This window comes from Triturus cristatus, chromosome 4_1 (assembly GCF_964204655.1).
Source record: "Triturus cristatus chromosome 4_1, aTriCri1.1, whole genome shotgun sequence".
Classification (NCBI taxonomy): domain Eukaryota; kingdom Metazoa; phylum Chordata; class Amphibia; order Caudata; family Salamandridae; genus Triturus; species Triturus cristatus.
The window spans coordinates 1189566954-1189585146 of record NC_140585.1 but is presented as its reverse complement, the minus strand read 5'-3'; the positions used below and the strand labels follow the sequence as shown (position 1 = coordinate 1189585146).

The window sequence follows — 18193 nt, the reverse complement described above, 5'->3', positions numbered from 1 at the left end:
ATTATAGAAATCCATAATATTCTTAAAAAATATCATCTAATATCAATACTTATTTCTTTAAAATACCGTCTGACATTTTTGTTTCAGAAGTATTATCACAAAAATATATCTCACATAACTCCACAATACATCTGGTTCCATTTCCTTTAGGCCAAATAGTAATTTTAAAATTCTTTTTTGATTAAATTTCCAATGGTAATCCAATAAAAATCTAAAGTTTAAATTGTACAGATCTCACCGATTGTTTGTAACATTTTGGTTTCCGAAAGATAAATTAATAATTAAATAAGTCCACAATACAATTGTTTACCTTTCCTCATGGCCAAATAGTAATTTTAAAAATCTTTTTTGAATAAATTTCCAATGGCAATCCAATAACATTCCAAAATTTTAAATTGTACAGATGTTACCGATTTTGTCTAAATTTTTGGTTTTCCAAAGTTTCATAAAAAATTTAAAAAGTCCACATTACAATTGGTTACCTTTCCATTAGGCCAAATGATAATTTGTAAAATCATTTTTTAAGAAAATTCCAATGGTAATCCAATAAAATGGTAAAATTGTTTTGTACACATCTTGCCAATTCTCTCTAAAATTTTGGTTTCAGGAAGATTAGATAGGAATTTGCTAAATCAAAAGGCAAACGTTGCTTGAAAATCAATTGGGAATCATTACACAGTGTCCAGCCTTTTTCACATTTAAGATAAACTGTGTAATGTCCAGAAGTAACAGTAGGTCCTTCATGGAAAATTATTGCAACTGTTACAAAAGTTTTTCCTGAAATTGATAATTGCTGTCCTGTAAACTTCTTTATTAAAGTATCTAATTTTGAACCATCAGCTTTACATCGTTGCATCATTAAAATTACATATTGTCCGTATTCCTTTAAAATTAACGTTGAAAACATTTCAGATTTACACTCACTGCATTCCATGCTATGATTAGCATCTTTAACTAATTTAGCAAAAGTGACTGTTTTACTTTCTGGCAATGTTAAATAAATAAACCTTTCAGAATCAACATTAGAGCCACATATATTGTAACAGTTTTCACAACTATGTTCCCATTTATAAGAGAGACCAAAAAAATTATCAATGGGAACCCCTTCTTCTTCCAGTACCTGAAGAAAAAACATCAAGAATTCCTGTGCGTCTTGCTGTACATTTTGAGAAAACTGTGTTCGTCCTGAACATACATCTAAAAGTTTTCTAATTTCAGTAGCACTTTCTATTTGAGTTTTATCATTACTCAGCTTTTGAAAAAGGAGACTCAACTCAGAACAGAATATTTTTCCCTGATTTACTATTATCTGCTCTTGCACACTTTCCAGATAAAAAGCAACATTCAGCACTACATTAGCGTAGCAGTTGACACCAGAGCTATTTTCAAAATGACATCCTACAACCTGTTCTTAATTTTCCTTTTTCTTTTTGCTTGCAATTACATCACTCCTCTTTTTTTTCCTCCTCTCTACATCTTCATTACAGATATTCTCATTTCTCCTTTTACGAGAAACTACACGTTTCTCCAACACAGGATACTGACCTAAATGAGGAGCATAGCTTCTTCTTAATCTATTATACTCCTTTACACAATTTGTATCAGCACTAACTTTAGAGTCATCAAAGTCTATCATGAATAAACCAGATAATGTTTTCACTCGTGACAAAGCTACATAAGCCATACCTTCTTTGAACACAGTTGAACCAATGTTCACAAAAGCACAATCTACAGTCAATCCTTGAGACTTGTGAATAGTTACAGCATATGCTAGAGAAAACGGAAACTGCTTCCTACGTACATATAAGTCTTTCACAAGCATGAAACGAACTGAACAACGACAAATATCTTTAACTTCTTCTATCTGATCAAATTTTATTTTTAAACATTTAATTCCTTCTTTTTTCTGATAATTAATAAAACCTACAACTCTTCCCATAGCTCCATTAACTAAACCCTTTTCAACATCCAAATTTCTCCTTAAAAATACTCTACAGTTCATGCAAACATATAGATTTTTTTCTAATCCAGCTGTTTTGGAAATGTTCTTCTCTAGTGAATCCAATTTATTTTTATTTATTTGTGATAGTAATTCTTCCATCTTCAATTTTGTCCACTGCTTCCAATTTCCTGATATCTTCCTTTTCCAATTTTAAAAGCTCCTCATTGAATATTGAGCATTCACGTAGAGTTGGCATTAAGCAGATGACACTTTTCTTTTCTGCAATGTTCTTGTATATCTTCTCTGCAACTATTTCTTCTTTTGGAAATAAATTATGTAGCAGCCGACTCTGTAATGCTTTTTTGCCAACTTCTGTGAGTAGTCCAATCCTGATATCTTTCAGAATACTTCCATATTCTTCATCGTTTGCTTGCCTCATATTAGTAGTAAGTTCCTTGTACTCAAAGAAGGACCAAATATTTGCTTTCCCAATGCTTCCCAATGACTTCTTTGTGTCTTCAAGTGTCACAGTATTAAACACTGGTTGTCCTTTAACTGGAGTAAGCTGTAGAAGATCCCCAAATACAATGACATGTTTTCCACCAAATAACACGTCATAGTCTGTCCTTAGAATTTGCTGCATTCTTAAATGCACAAAGGCAAGCATTAAGTTTGATACCATGCTCACCTCATCAATAATGAGAACTTGCATCTTCTTCAATACTCTTGAAACTTCCAAGCATGCTTCTCCAGTTAGCTTGTTGTATTGTATTTTGTTCTCATGCTCCACTGGTAACATTAGCAAATGATGTAAGGTGATTCCTTTTATGTTATATGCTGCTAACCCAGTTGGAGCAGTAACCACACAAGACAAAGTAGAATCCGTTTTTTGCTGTAGGTAGCTTCTGATGACTTTTATTAGGAAACTTTTTCCAGTTCCAGCTTGTCCGCTTACATACATCCTGATTGGATGAAATGATGTGCATGAGCACTCTTTTTTTTCATGTAGAAATCCGTGATCAATTTTGTTTCTGATCTCTTCATAAATTTGTTGCTGCTCTTCGTTCAGTTGTCTTTCCAAATTTTGTAAGTCTATAAATTCTTCTTGAGCTTGATTCATAGCCGTTTCCACTTCATTCATGGCTATTGATGCTTCATTTTCAACGATTGGTTGTCCTAGGGGATCTTGACTGAGTGTTCCTGAACTTTGGCTGTCCTGAGAACTGTCTCTAGCTACTTCTGCTGCAATTGTAGTTTCCTGTTCAATTTCTTCATTTAACATTTGCAGATAAGTTGTGAATGTATTGCATTGTATGCTGTCTTTGCAAGCTTTAAATGAATCTTCATAGCTTTGAAATTCTCCCAGTAGTTCATCCTCTGTACGCCATGGTTTAAACAGCTGTAAAAGAGCCAAGTAGTAAAATTCCTTTTTGTCAGTAGTGTCGCAACTCAGCTTCCGGTGATTTATCAAACTTCCTTTTGTTTGCTTCACCAAACATCCTTCCTCACCAATGACTTTATATTTTCCATTTTTGATGTCTTCTGCGGCTTTCCGTGAATAAATGTAGTTCTGCAGCACTTCATAGAGACACATGTTCTCCAGATGTTGACTTCTCTTGGGATAATATGTGTCCACCATGTTTGATTTCAAAATATCTGTACTTTCTGGGTCATTCTCGGCCAAATATTCAATTTCTCCAACAGATTTCAGTACCCGATTTCTCATTGCTGCAAGGCCTAAACTTGCCCAAATTATTCTTTTTGATTTCGAGTACAGACTTGCAGAAGATAACCTATCTGAACATTCGTAGGATCCAATTTCTCGATGCGATAACATCTTTAAACTGAAACTGTACAGCTTCTTACTGACAGTCTTCTCGTGAGAAATCTCTTCCCACATTTCCTTCAATTCCGTTTTCTCAGATTTAGTAATGTAAGACGTTACATATCGAGCAACAGCAATGGAATTGTCAGCTACATACTGTATATCCATGTTAGCATTCCACATGGATAAAATGACTGGGTTGTAGTCATTTATATTTTTTGATTCTTCTTTTCTTTTTAGGTTGTAGGTATTCTTAGGTGATTTTCTTGTAATAGTATGTCTCACAGATGACATAAAACTGTTTACTCTTCCATTTGAAAGAACAGGTCTAGGAAATCCAAATCGACATTTAGGGTAGTATTTTTCTTTGCTCTTGTATTTCCGTCGACAGTATTTTCCACACCGATGACTTTGGAAACGTAAAACTTGCTCCTTTAACTTTTTCTCTTCTGTGCTTTTTGGTATAGCACATGTTGCATATTCTTCAATGTAAGATAACACTGCTTCATCAGCATCTGTTCCAAACTTTGGGGCATCCTTGATCCACAACAGCATATGAAGATGAGGAGCACCTCTTGCCTGGTACTCTTTTCTCCAAAAGAAATCCACTACTTCTCCAAGAGGTGGATTTTTTTTATTGCAGATGAAGGACATCATAGCCTCAAATCTATGATTGAAATATCTGCAAACATTAACCGGATCCAATGAGCACAGTATTCGATGTTTTTAATGTTTGAATTTGCCTCTCGTAGAAAATCCAGTAAATCATCCCAAGCGTACTCGGCACAGCTTAGGGTAAGGAACCATGTTGGTGTTCCTAAATTCCGTAACATGCATTTTAATTCACCATGGCGTCGGTACCAATATTCATTTGTCCCACGCTGACAAGCCATCAGATTGATCAGTTGTGTTTCCAAATGATCATCTCGGTGCTGCACTTTCTCCATAAAATCCTTAGCAGACACATTTTGTAAATGTACTCCACTTTTTAAAATGTGATTTACTGCATATGGTAATGCAGACAAGTCGCTTTCAAATAAAAGATGGAACAAATAAGGAATACTTTGTCGAAATCTGGGATCTTCTGCATATAGTCTTGTAGTCCGATACTCAGAAGCTGGAATCTGTTCTGGACGTTCATCGTATCGTCCTCCTTTTCCTTGAGGAAACAGCTGGGGAAAACATCGAGCTTCCAAGCTCTCCTCCCATACACTCACGGGAGTTCCTTTTGCTTTCTTCATCTGAAACAGATCAATATTGTCTCCCATAGCTTCTTTTGAATGTAGAGGATGTATGCTAAAATGTTCATAAATTTCTTCTTCCTTTGACTTTTTCAATTTGTCCAGTTGGTGTTTCTGTGTCTTCTTGTAAATCTTCTTCTTCTTCTTCTATATAAATTGATTCATACCATTTGTTATTCCTTTTCAAATACAAATTTGCTCTTTGTACTTTCCGTACATCTACCAGCTCCTGCCAAATCTTCTTATTCTTTGTAGGTACACCATTAACCAGAATAACTAATGGTTCAGTTTCCAAAGTATCTGCATCAATAGTTTCCATATTTTTTTTCAAATCCAAGGGCAAATACACCACTCTACCTTTTAAACCTCTCAGTAAATCTGAAGGAGGTAATTTACCAGTTTTGGGCTCCATACGTACTATGGTCTGGAACGGATGAACACATTGAATAAGTATAGACTCATATGTATTTAATTCAGAAAGTTCGGCAGGAATAACATCCAATTCTAAATTATTATGTACAGCTCTGGTCGGCATTCTATTTTCCTCTAACTTGTTGTAACAGTATTTACAAATACGCTGATCTTCACCCAATTCAAAACAATTTTCTAGAAATATATATGTGACAAAATCTTTCCACTTATAATTATCTTCATTTTCACTCTTTCTGTAGAGATCAACATTCCTAGTTTGCGTCACCGCTATATGCGTCTGAGAGGTTGGGCTCCCTGTGGACATCGAAGGGCTTTGAGAAGTGGGACACGATCGGAATCAGCACTGTGGGAGATCTCTGGACGAGGGGGGGATTCAAGACTTTTGCGACGCTGCAGACGGAGTTTCAGCTGCAGGGCAGTGAGTACTTTCGGTACCTACAAGTCCGCCATGCGCTGGGCTCCGTCTTCCCGGATGTCGCGTCCATTCCGGAGTCTTCCCCCCTGGAGGACAGAGTGCTGGATGGCCATGTCCCAGACAGCACGATCTCCCTCATATATAAAAAACTGATCAACGACAGATCGTGCCTGCTGACTAGTCTCCGCGAGGCCTGGGTTGCCGACGGGCTAGAGCTGGACGACGAGGATTGGATTTCCGCGGTGGCCTCTCCAAAAGAAGTGGCCATCCCGGCTCGCCTTCGTTTCGTCCAGCTTAAGATCCTTCACCGGGTTTACGTGACGGGGCCAAGGCTTCTACGTATGGGCTTTGCTGGTGACGGAATGTGTAAGCGTGGCTGTGGCGCGTTGGCAACTTTCATGCATATACTGTGGGAGTGCCCAAAGGTGGAGCGATTCTGGCGTGGTGTGCATGAGGTCCTGCGTGTGGTTACGCGTGTCGCGCTGTTGCCTGAAGCGAGGAGATGCTTGCTGAATGTGTGGGAACCAAATGACTATTCGGTCCCGCAGACGCGGTGGGTGACTCTGGGATACATGATAGCTAAGCGTGACATTGCTCAATTGTGGGGATCCCAGAGGCCCCCTGCGGTGTTGGCCTGGAAAGAACATATGGATTGGTGTATGTTTCGTGAAAAGGTGGTGTATGTGGCGAGGGGTAAGCCTGGGGCGTGGGTGAAAATCTGGGGCCCCTGGAACGCCTACCGCGGGGGTATTTGTGAGCCGCCACAGCTACCGGCTGCCTCGCCTGCTCCGTCTCCCTAGATGGCCCCCCTCCCTCGGCCTTGGGCACGCGGTCCCCCAGTCCCTGATCTATTCCCATTCCCCTCTCCAGAGTTCTGCTGCTGGTTGGGATCCCCCACTTATGGAGCACGTGCTGTCACTTTGGATCGCGGGTTGCCTTGCGGGTGTGGTTTTTCTGTGTTGTTTTGTTTTGATAAAAGGGAACCGTACTGTGGGCATGGAGCTATGCGGCCTGCAACATTGATTTCTCCTGTTTTGCTAATCTGCACTGCCAAGAGACTCTTACTGTATGTATGCAATATGCTTTTGTCACTCTAGCGGCCGGCCGAGTGGTTGTAGGCCCATACCTGTAACTTTTTCAAACTGCAATAAACGGTTTCAAAAAAAAAAAAAAAAAAAAAAACATTCCTAGTTTGTTTTATATAATGAGTTCTGCGGCAACAAATACAAGTAATATTTGGTCTTTCATTAGAGATTTTTTCAAATTTTGTTATGTGATCATTAAATGTCTTACTTACAGAGGGATCTACATTCTCTTCCACTTCTTCCTCATTTACTGTGTCCTTTTCTGCACTGTTTTGTTCAGGACCAAAGTAACAAAACTGAATTTCATCAACAACCTTCTCTACATCTGATACCGATCCACGGAACAGAGCCCTATTCAATTCATCTAACTTTATTGCTGGACTTTTAGCAAAATACAACCGTCTCACAAACTTTCTGATTTCAGTATGATGAACAGCCAGCATCCTAAAATGATGGAAAACACTATTACACACTTTTCTAGATAGACAAGCCAGAGAATGACCCTGCAAACCAGTCTTCTCTCTCACTCTGCATGGATCTAGACTTTGAAGCACCTTAATCTTCTGTTTTACACTTTTTTTTACTATATTCTCTTAGAAACTCACGAAATTTATCAATAGATTCCTGACGCACAGTGCAAATACTACTACAATTCCAAGTGTACACTGGGGCTTTAGGACGTCTCCCCATAGCCTCATCCGCCATCACTTGTACCTCATCTCTTGGAACCATTATCTCCTTCTCCATTATGCAACCATTTTTCACTTCATAAGCACGACCTCTGGTGTCAACTGCATGCAGCAAACTATTACTTTGAAAATAACTCTCTTCATTAAAAAAAGGTTCACTACTTGAACTATGCATCCATTTTCCTAAAAACACTTTACAAAAGTTTGTTCTGTTCACTACTCTTTTCCTTTTGCTTTGTGATTTCAGTACATTAACCATTTTATCTAATGTACGCATCCTATTCAAAATTAAAATGAATAGTTTCCTTTTTAATTCTAATGCCTTTGCTGCAATGGCTTCAATTTCTTTTTTTCTCTTGTAATATTTTGCCTTTTGCTTATATTTCTTCACATCCTTTATCAAATTGGACATAACTCTTCTCTGAAACATTTTTCTACGTATCTCTTTAAACGCTGTTTTTCTGTTTAAGTTAATCTTTGTTGTTGCAGAAGGTATATTTGCATTAACTAAATTCTCAATTTTTTCCTGTTTTTTTCTATTGAAAACATTCTTTCCAGTACAGACATTTCGTACATTTTTCCTATTTTGAAGATGTTCTTTAAAAAATCTTTTGTCTGCTTACCAGAAGACTTGTTCTTTTTCCCAACATGAGCATCTCCAACTAACTTAGGTCCTCCAGTTGCCTTCAAATATAGGTTTTTTTTGTGGTCTTTCTTTAGTCTGGATTTTGTAGGCATCTTAAATTTTGTTCACTGCTCTTCAGCAATACCTGAAAAAAACTAAAAAAAAATTCCTTTATTTTATTTAAATATATTACTACATTTTTTATGATCTTTTCAATTCTTAAAATACTATGTACCCCTTTCCTACAAGTGAAAATCACAATAACACCATCACAGATTAAATACCTAAAAACAATTCCTGTGTGCACACAGAGTCATGGTTTGAAATTAGGCAGAAAACGAAATTTCTTTGCCAATTGCAAAGCATACTTTCTACAACTTTTTTGGCAAGTGATAAGTACTTTTACAGTCTGACACATTTTAAATCCACTTTTCAGATTCTGAAAACATCACATGTCCAAACTGCTTTTTCAGACCAGCACCATGTGTAACCTGGGTGACTGACTACACTCCAGCAAGGGCAACCAGCCTTAGTGTTGCTGAATGTATTTGCATTACTGACTGAAACCTCAAACCCCACTCGGTTGTGAATACTGTGCATGATTCCACAGGATAAGCAGCTGGGTGTGTGCTAAGAGTCTGCTTCTGCATACTAAAAAATGGCTCCCCCTTTCCATCTAATGCAAATGTAAAATCACCAGAGCAATACGCAATAAATCTCTGCCTGTAATTCCTATTTGCACACAGAGTCATGTTTTCACATTAGTCACAAAACGAAATTTCTTTGCCAATTTGAAAGCACACTTACTACTCTTTTTTTTGGCAAGTGATAAACACTTTTACAGACTGACACATTATGAATCCACTTTTCAGATTCTGATAAAAGCACATGTCCAAACTGCTTTTTTCAGACCAGCACCATGTGTAACCTGGGTGACTGACTACACTCCAGTAAGGGCAACCAGCCTTAGTGATGCTGAATGTATTTGCATTACTGACTGAAACCTCAAACCCCACTCGGTTGTGAATACTGTGCATGATTCCACAGGATAAGCAGCTGGGTGTGTGCTAAGAGTCTGCTTCTGCATACAAAACAATGGCTCCCCCTTTCCATCTAATGCAAATGTAAAATCACCAGAGCAATACGCAATACATCTCTGCCTGTAATTCCTATTTGCACACAGAGTCATGTTTTCACATTAGTCACAAAACGAAATTTCTTTGCCAATTTGAAAGCACACTTACAACTCTTTTTTTTGGCAAGTGATAAACACTTTTACAGACTGACACATTATGAATCCACTTTTCAGATTCTGATAAAAGCACATGTCCAAACTGCTTTTTTCAGACCAGCACCATGTGTAACCTGGGTGACTGACTACACTCCAGCAAGGGCAACCAGCCTTAGTGATGCTGAATGTATTTGCATTACTGACTGAAACCTCAAACCCCACTCGGTTGTAAATACTATGCATGATTCCACAGGATAAGCAGCTGGCTGTGTGCTAAGAGTCTGCTTCTGCATGGCTCCCCCTTTCCATCTAATGCAAATGTAAAATCACCAGAGCAATACGCAATAAATCTATGCCTGTAATTCCTATTTGCACACAGAGTCATGTTTTCACATTAGTCACAAAACGAAATTTCTTTGCCAATTTGAAAGCACACTTACTACTCTTTTTTTTGGCAAGTGATAAACACTTTTACAGACTGACACATTATGAATCCACTTTTCAGATTCTGATAAAAGCACATGTCCAAACTGCTTTTTTCAGACCAGCACCATGTGTAACCTGGGTGACTGACTACACTCCAGCAAGGGCAACCAGCCTTAGTGATGCTGAATGTATTTGCATTACTGACTGAAACCTCAAACCCCACTCGGTTGTGAATACTGTGCATGATTCCACAAGATAAGCAGCTGGCTGTGTGCTAAGAGTCTGCTTCTGCATACAAAAAAATGGCTCCCCCTTTACATCTAATGCAAATGTAAAATCACCAGAGCAATACGCAATAAATCTCTGCCTGTAATTCCTATTTGCACACAGAGTCATGTTTTCACAATAGTCACAAAACGAAATTTCTTTGCCAATTTGAAAGCACACTTACTACTCTTTTTTTTGGCAAGTGATAAACACTTTTACAGACTGACACATTATGAATCCACTTTTCAGATTCTGATAAAAGCACATGTCCAAACTGCTTTTTCAGACCAGCACCATGTGTAACCTGGGTGACTGACTACACTCCAGCAAGGGCAACCAGCCTTAGTGATGCTGAATGTATTTGCATTACTGACTGAAACCTCAAACCCCACTCGGTTGTGAATACTGTGCATGATTCCACAGGATAAGCAGCTGGCTGTGTGCTAAGAGTCTGCTTATGCATAAAAAAAAACCTCCCCCTTTCCATCTAATGCAAATGTAAAATCACCAGAGCAATACCAAACAGTTTTCTGAGACCAGCAACATGTGTAACCTGGGTGACTCACTACACTCCAGCAAGGGCAACCAGCCTCACTGATGCTGAATGTATTTGCATTACTGAGTGCAACCTCAAACCCTTAAAGTATTCCTTATTTTTACCAGTACACCTTAAATTTTCGTGAAAACTTAGTCCATAATATTTTACATGTTCCTCACATTTAAATTTCTCCCAAAACAGAAAATAATAAACACAACTTCAACAAAAGGAATTCCAATTCTATTATTCATTTCTTAATTTACCATATACATCCCCTCTCAAACTCTAAACTCACCTTTAAAATTAGTTAGTTGTGAAATAAATGTGGCACTCAAACAGCAGATTATCAGAGCCAGGATCTCTCTTCTGTACACCTCTCTCCTCTAAGCAGAACCAGATAATGGCAAACTTTCCCTCTCTTTTTCCACACATATACATGTTAATTTCAAATCTCAGTGCTTCCCCCTTTTTTCAAATGTAATCACACATTTCTATTGGTTGAAAACCAACCCTTTTCCAAAAGTACCCTTCCCCAAGTTCACCAAACAATGTTTCAATTCCAAAGAGCAGGAGTGCTTGACTTTTCAAACCTAACAGCAAATCCATAGTACTGTTCTTTAGTAACACATTTTTCTGTACCAATACAAAACATGCTTCTATAAATTTACACATACAGCCTAGTTTTTATTCTAGAATGGTATGAAACAGCCAATCAGTTCTTTTTTTTATAAAAAAAAATATGTATGCCTCCATTTCCAAACTGTCTTTCATTTCTTTTTACCATTCTACTGAATTACACCTCCTGAGTGCATCCAGTTCTCCTTTGAAGATGTTCACAGTGTGGATTGTAGGGCACAGCTATGTCTTCTGGAGTGAAAAGTATGCAGAGAAAACAGATATGGTGAGAGACCTTGCTTTGCCAAATGTAGACATTAAATGGATTGGTCAGAGAGGGTTAAAGTGGCACCAATTGATGCCATTGGTGAAATCCTTCATGCAAATCCAACACCCTGACCTCATAATAGTGCACTGTGGTGGCAATGACCTAGGCACTTTGACTGGGATAGGTCTGGAAATGCTTATGAAGGACACCTTTGCACAACTGTTTTCACTTTTCCCTAAAACTGCCTTTGTGTTTTCTAACATATGCCAAAGGCAAAAATGGAACTGGTCCAATCATTTTTGTCCGCAGATTGACAAAGCAAGAAAGCACGTCAACAAATCTGTTTCTGCTTTCCTCCGTGACTATGGTATGGGTTTCATTTACCACAACAACTTGCGTTACAACATGCAAGACATTTATAGAGGAGATGGTGTACACTTCACTGATGAAGGGAACAGAGTCTTCCTCTTGAACCTTAGACTCTGCATCGGTACTTACTTGTAGGTACCAATAAAAAATCACTTCATAAACACAACGGCTCTTTTTAGAGACCCCTAATATCTAAACACTAAAATCTGCATTTCATTTATTTTTTTTAATTTTTTTTACCGTACGCGTATGGTGAGCTTACCGTACGCGTACCCCGCGTTTTTTTTTTAAATCAATAAATGTTTTCTTTGTACTTTTCTGTCCTTCTTTGACCCCCTTACAAATGTTAGGGGGTCTGTAACTCTCTTCCTTGCCCCCTTTTCAAGATATCACCCTTTTTTACCGGAGTGAAATACACAAAATGGCGGCCGCCGCTTCCTGGTTTCGACCGATTCGAATGTTTACTAAGATCTAAGAGCCAATCAGAATCGCGCTCGCGCACGTCACCGTACGCGTACGGTAAGCGCACCGTAAGCGCACCGTAAGCTGGCTCAGATATATATATTGATTTAAAGGCTATTTTCTCAGAATCTACTGAACAGATTTACACCTAACCTACAAAAGGCACTTCCTTGACCTGAGGACTACCTCTCTGCCAAATTTCATTAAATTCTGTTCAGCCGTTCGGGCTGTAGCTGTGTCTAAAGGTCCTATGGAAAAATGCATGGGAAAAACGCGTTTTGGGACCCCCCTTTTATCTCAGCCCCCGCTTGACGAATCCCCCCGAGACTTTCAGGGTAGGAGCGGAGCGTAGCGCCCCACCTATTTTGAAAAATTCGCGAGGATTCGTCAACCGGCGCCAAAGTTATTCAAAATAGAATGTTGCGGATTTCCTATGGAAACGTGGTCCTAACTATAACTACCTACTGGCGACCGCCAGTAGGTAATATATTTATATATATATATATATATATATATATATATATATATATATATATATATATATATATATATACCTAGATATGTGTATTCCTTTGTATATTATTAGAGAATTGGGGGTCGGGGACGGGGTCCTGCTTCAGAATGTACATACTACTTATGGTAATATTATTCTATGTTTACCATGTAAAGAGGTCACTGCATACATAAGTACATTTTTATCATAACTACTCATCTACAATTGCTTAACTATTGAATATTTTTTTTAAATAAATTATTAAAACAAATACATTAGCTTAAAGTACAGCAACACTTGAAAGTTAGCAACACTTGAAAGTCCTAGTTTATTAAATACAACTTAAATCTAGATATATTAACTTCCTTATACATATACACTCATCCCAAACCCCGTTCTTCTACTATTATTGGCAAAATAACCCTTTCTAGACTCTACCCTCTTCTAACCCTTCCCTCTGACTCTTCCCCTTCCACCTCCCCTTTACTCATCCTAAATATCCTCCTACTGCTATGATCTCCAAACAAAACACTTTCAAGACCCTTCCCTCTACTATCCTTTTCAATCACACTAGCAGACTCAAATGTTCCCAGTTCAAATTAATTTCATATTTCCTTGTACTAATTCACTGCTAATCCAGTTTTTTGGGTTCTAGAGTAGTGTGCTACTCGCCAAAAAGCAATTCGAAACCTCGTCAGGGGTAGTAAGCGCTACATAAATGCACTTACCATTACAATTATAACCGAGTACAAGACGGGATTTGAGAGAGTTGGATAAACCCTCTTTTGTGTTTATTTTGCATTATTTTAGGGCCTAGGCTACCTAAAGTTCTTACTTTGTGTATTACTTTTAATAAAATATAATCTTGTTTTGAATATAATAGCAGATTATGTTTAGGAAGTAATCAAGCTACACAAGAACTCGGAGGAAATGTATCGGCTAGTAGCCTTCCTCTGGTTCGGTTGTTCTGGTTAAGCCTGAAATAATGATGAATTATGTTTTATTTGTCTAAGGAAAGAAATGGAACAAATGAAATGAAGAGGGGGCACTGAAAAATTGCGAGAGAAGAGAAAACGGCTTAAAGAAGAAGTAATATAAAACAATAACATCTTCGATGTGTTCTCAATGCAGATCAAAAGGCTGTACAAAATGCTTTATTGCTGCAGTGGGCACTCTATCTACAGTTGGAATGTAACGGCCATTACTTTAACAAAAGACTTCACTTGCAAGCAAATGACAGAACAAAGTAACTATGAGGTAGCAGCAGTAATGTCTACTGAATCAATTAAATATGCCCCAACAGAGGATGCATCAGAAATCAGTTTGTCTTTCCCACTTGTAGCAAGCTTGGAGGACCAACAGAATCCAGTGTGAAGACAGTACTCTACAGGAAGTAACTAAATACATTGTGCCCAATAGATCTGCCAACTTTACCTGACCCTGGGATATAAGACATGAAGGAAACACTGGAATGGACAAAGCACAGATAGTTGACAATTCTTTTCAACAGCCAAAATATGTTTTTTGTTTTAGTTTTTTCAATATCACCTGATCCAATCTTACAAAAGACCACAGTTTAAAGGGCAGCTGGCATTCATGATAAAAGAGGGAAGTATACAACAGTGGTTACGCTTTTTTGCACTGCTGGCTTGGCATTCATGACTCATAAGGAAAAGGGTCCTTTTATCTCTGGGCTGCAAATTTTAGGCCCATTACAGAGCATTTGTCAACCCAATTCCACAAAAGATGCACTGATTCCTGCATGCAGTGATTAATTGGAACCAGTGATTGCAAGTGGAGCTCACTGGCACTCATCTATGTGAGCCGGATGTTGCACTGAGTTCTGTCCCTGCAGTATGCTCAGATTTATTGCTTTTCTGATCATCTGTTTTCTGGACATTTTTACTGTGGGTGAACTTGATACCGATGTCGCACCCACGGTAATCACATGGTAAATGGACTGCACTTCCGTACCACCAGTGTCTGCCTTTTAAGATAATGCCTCAGTGATGCAGCAAGGGTAAGAGGCACTTGGCTTGTTACACATGAACATCTGTGCACACATGTGAGGGCTGCGCGTGGTAGACTGCTGTAATGCACAGCCCAGTAACAGCGCACAGGAGATTGCCCAGACAACCGCAACCAACCACTGGGGGGCACCCTTTGAAATTCTAGTGTATAAGTCCTGGGTAGTGATGTCACCGAATGGTGGGCCTGAGACCGCAGGAGCTGAAGTGACATTGATGGAGCAGGGTTTTTACTTTGAAACCGAATACCTGTTTCATTTTCGCATGTTATAACTAAAAGTACTACTGATTAATTATTAATTATTAAAAGTTTGTCAAATGTTGTTTAACCAACCTTATTAACAGAAGAATTACACGTGGGAATGCTATTGCATGGCTAAAATAATAAGTGAACTAAATTGGTGAACAAACTGACAGAAATCGATATTGCTTATGTGATGTTATTGTGTTTGCGCTTATAATTAATATGCATTAATGGCTTTTTTATGTCGCAAATGGCTAGATAAATACACACACATAAGGGTATTAGCAGGGGAATAACACTGTATAATCATTTCCGTGCAGTAATTTTGTTTATGTTTATCTCCACTTAAGTTGTCCAATGTGGCCTACCCGAAAATGGCTACCATCTGCAGCCTGCACTCGAGTAGATGGAAATTTACAAAAAGGCTTCGCTCTGCCTGTGACCTTGCACCTCCGATGAACTGAAAAGCTATAAACATGATGACAAGTCCAGGAACGCAGCCAAGTGCCCCTGGAAGATGGAGATGTTGCACATGAATTTATAATGAACCCACTATTGAAACAAATTTACCTAGTAGAGACATCCGTAGATGTATCGAATTAGTCATGGACGCTCAATTCTGCTATTCATTATTTGGGACAATCTAGGTGTGAGAAAATCTCGCACAATATCGAAAATGTACCAAGATGACATTATTTCCGCCATTCATCCATTCTGAACAACGAATTGTTACTTTATAGAATGTAAATTTTAGTATAAATAATAGTAGGCTAGAGAGGTCTAGCGCCACTTCTTCCCGAGCTGATGATCCGAGGTCCCTATGCTGACGGAGAGGACGGTGACTCTACATGACTGCAGAAGACTCTGTTTCTTCTACTGAGGACCGGTTCTGACTTAGGATCTGACATTTAGACAGAATAGGTAAATATGAGAGAAATGAATTTTGCATTTAATTGGCTTTTCCTACAATTTTAGATAAATGAACAATCTGTTTGAATTTCTGTCTCGGGTGGTTATTTCTTGTCATGTTTATTGAATTTATTTGTGTAATCTATGAAATGTTCTCGCTAGATTTACAAGCAACTAGCTGGTCGCATTGACCTCAAGGTATATGCAGATTGGTTAGGATATTGAAAAGTGTTTCCCCTATGCCAGGCACGGATAAGGTGGTTTATGTTTGAATGTTGGTGTAATGGGCCCCACCAGCGTGTGATGTGTGTGTGCGTGTGTGACTGTGAAATCATTCCGTCCGTGGAAGTAGAGGGGATTCAGACGCTCCAATCTGCACCAGTTTCTTGGTAGCAGAATGATGGTTAGCTATTGTCTTGATCTGGCGAAATTGCGTGTATATAGGCTTGTTGATTATTGATTGATATTTGTACTAACACTATATGTTGAAGTCGTGTTGAGTTCTATGTATTGTGAACGGCTTCTGGGATGTAGGGAGTCGGTGACAGTTCCGTAGTAGAGCAGAGGGAGTGTTGCTCTCGGAAAAAGGCGGGATTGTTGGCCCTGTATGCAGACAGGGGAAAACGTGTGACAATTGAAGTTGCGCGTCGCATTGTCTGGGTTCGATGAGGTAGCATCGCCGTGAGTTGCCATTAGAAACATATTTTCTGTGTGAGAGAAGTCTATATGGTAGCGAAGGGATTCTGTGAAGTTCTGGTCTTAAGTCTCAGGGATCCGTAGGGTATTCCGTTATCACTCATCACTGGAGAGGTAATAGGTATTCTCTGAGCTTGTTAGAAGGACAGAGCAGAGGTAAGCGCTGCTTTGTTAACGTATGATATAATTCTGTAGTAGGACAGACTGTTTGCTGTTCTCGGGAAAGACAGAATTCTGTGTGAATGTACTACATTTTCTGGTGTGAAAGTGCGTGAATGAGAAGGCATTCTGGTTAATTGTGAAACTCTTAGGAGCATTCCGGAGGGAAACAGTTAATTGGTGCTTGTTAGAAGGGTAAAGTAGAGGGATGTGCTACTTTATCAACGGAAGTAACGATTCTGTAGTAGGGCAGAGGTAAGCGCTGCTCTCGGGAAAGGCAGAATTCTCGTGGGAAAGGTCTTTTTCTGTTCTATGGCTAGCGAAGCAGACAATGGAGATGTTTGTATGTTGTAACTAACAGACTCGTAGAAGTTGAAACAAAGTCTACCAAGTAGTTTTGTAAAGGAGGGGTAGACGCGAGAGACAGGAGACAGGAGCAGAAGCGGCTGCAGCTACTGCTGACGTCAGGGAGACCGCGCTGTGATTGGACAGTGGGTTGGAACGGTGGAAAGTACGGTGATTGGTGCACTAGTGTACGCCGCGCTAGGATTGGGAGACATACAGGGTGACGTAGACGCTCCAGGATTGGTGCGTTAGTGTGAGTCGCGCTGGGATTCGCGGACTGAGTCAGTGACGTAGACGCTCCAGGATTGGTGCGTTAGTGTGAGTCGCGCTGCAATTGGACAAGAGATCGTACAGTTGTAGAAAGAGCAAACAGCTTGTGGAAAATAAGAAAGATGTATTACCACGCTGAGGAAAAGAAGAAAAAATCCTTGCTTAGTAAAGTAAAGAACTGGTTCAACAAGGACAAAGATATAGTGACTAGAGAAGGACAGTTATTGCCCCCGATAAGAACCCCAGCATCCTTCAGGGTTGCAAAGTATGGGTATCATACTTGTATTTGGTTAGATAACTGGGTGAAGTATACAAAGGACGATGGAATGTTAGCGTTCCCGGAACATGGTTCATTTAATCTGGCCATACTGAGGAACTTACGGGAGCAGATGATGAATCTAGAGCCTCGGCCTAGGCCAACGCAGTTTGAGGCATTGACTGAATGGGAAGACGAAATGCATGAACGAGAAAAGCAGAGAGGTGGAGGTAGCTATAGGTACATGTTTGGGCGGAAGTATGATCGCGAAACCCATCATGACCGAATGAGAAGGTGGCGTGATGCCAGTATGACCGAGGGATTATATCCTGTGAGAACGGCAGAGGAATCAGGAGGGAGAAAG

At 39.2% G+C, this 18193-nt stretch overlaps 1 long non-coding RNA gene across 1 annotated transcript in view; it reads left to right on the top strand.

Annotated features, from left to right (window-relative positions):
- The window catches only part of LOC146856336 (uncharacterized), a 73029-nt gene extending 56838 nt beyond the window's left edge, over positions 1 to 16191 (top strand). The window contains exons 2-3 of the long non-coding RNA XR_014981467.1: positions 13937 to 14943; positions 15545 to 16191. This is a non-coding gene — a long non-coding RNA (uncharacterized LOC146856336). The remainder of the gene's footprint in view (positions 1 to 13936; positions 14944 to 15544) is intronic.
- The last annotated feature ends 2002 nt before the right edge of the window (positions 16192 to 18193 follow it).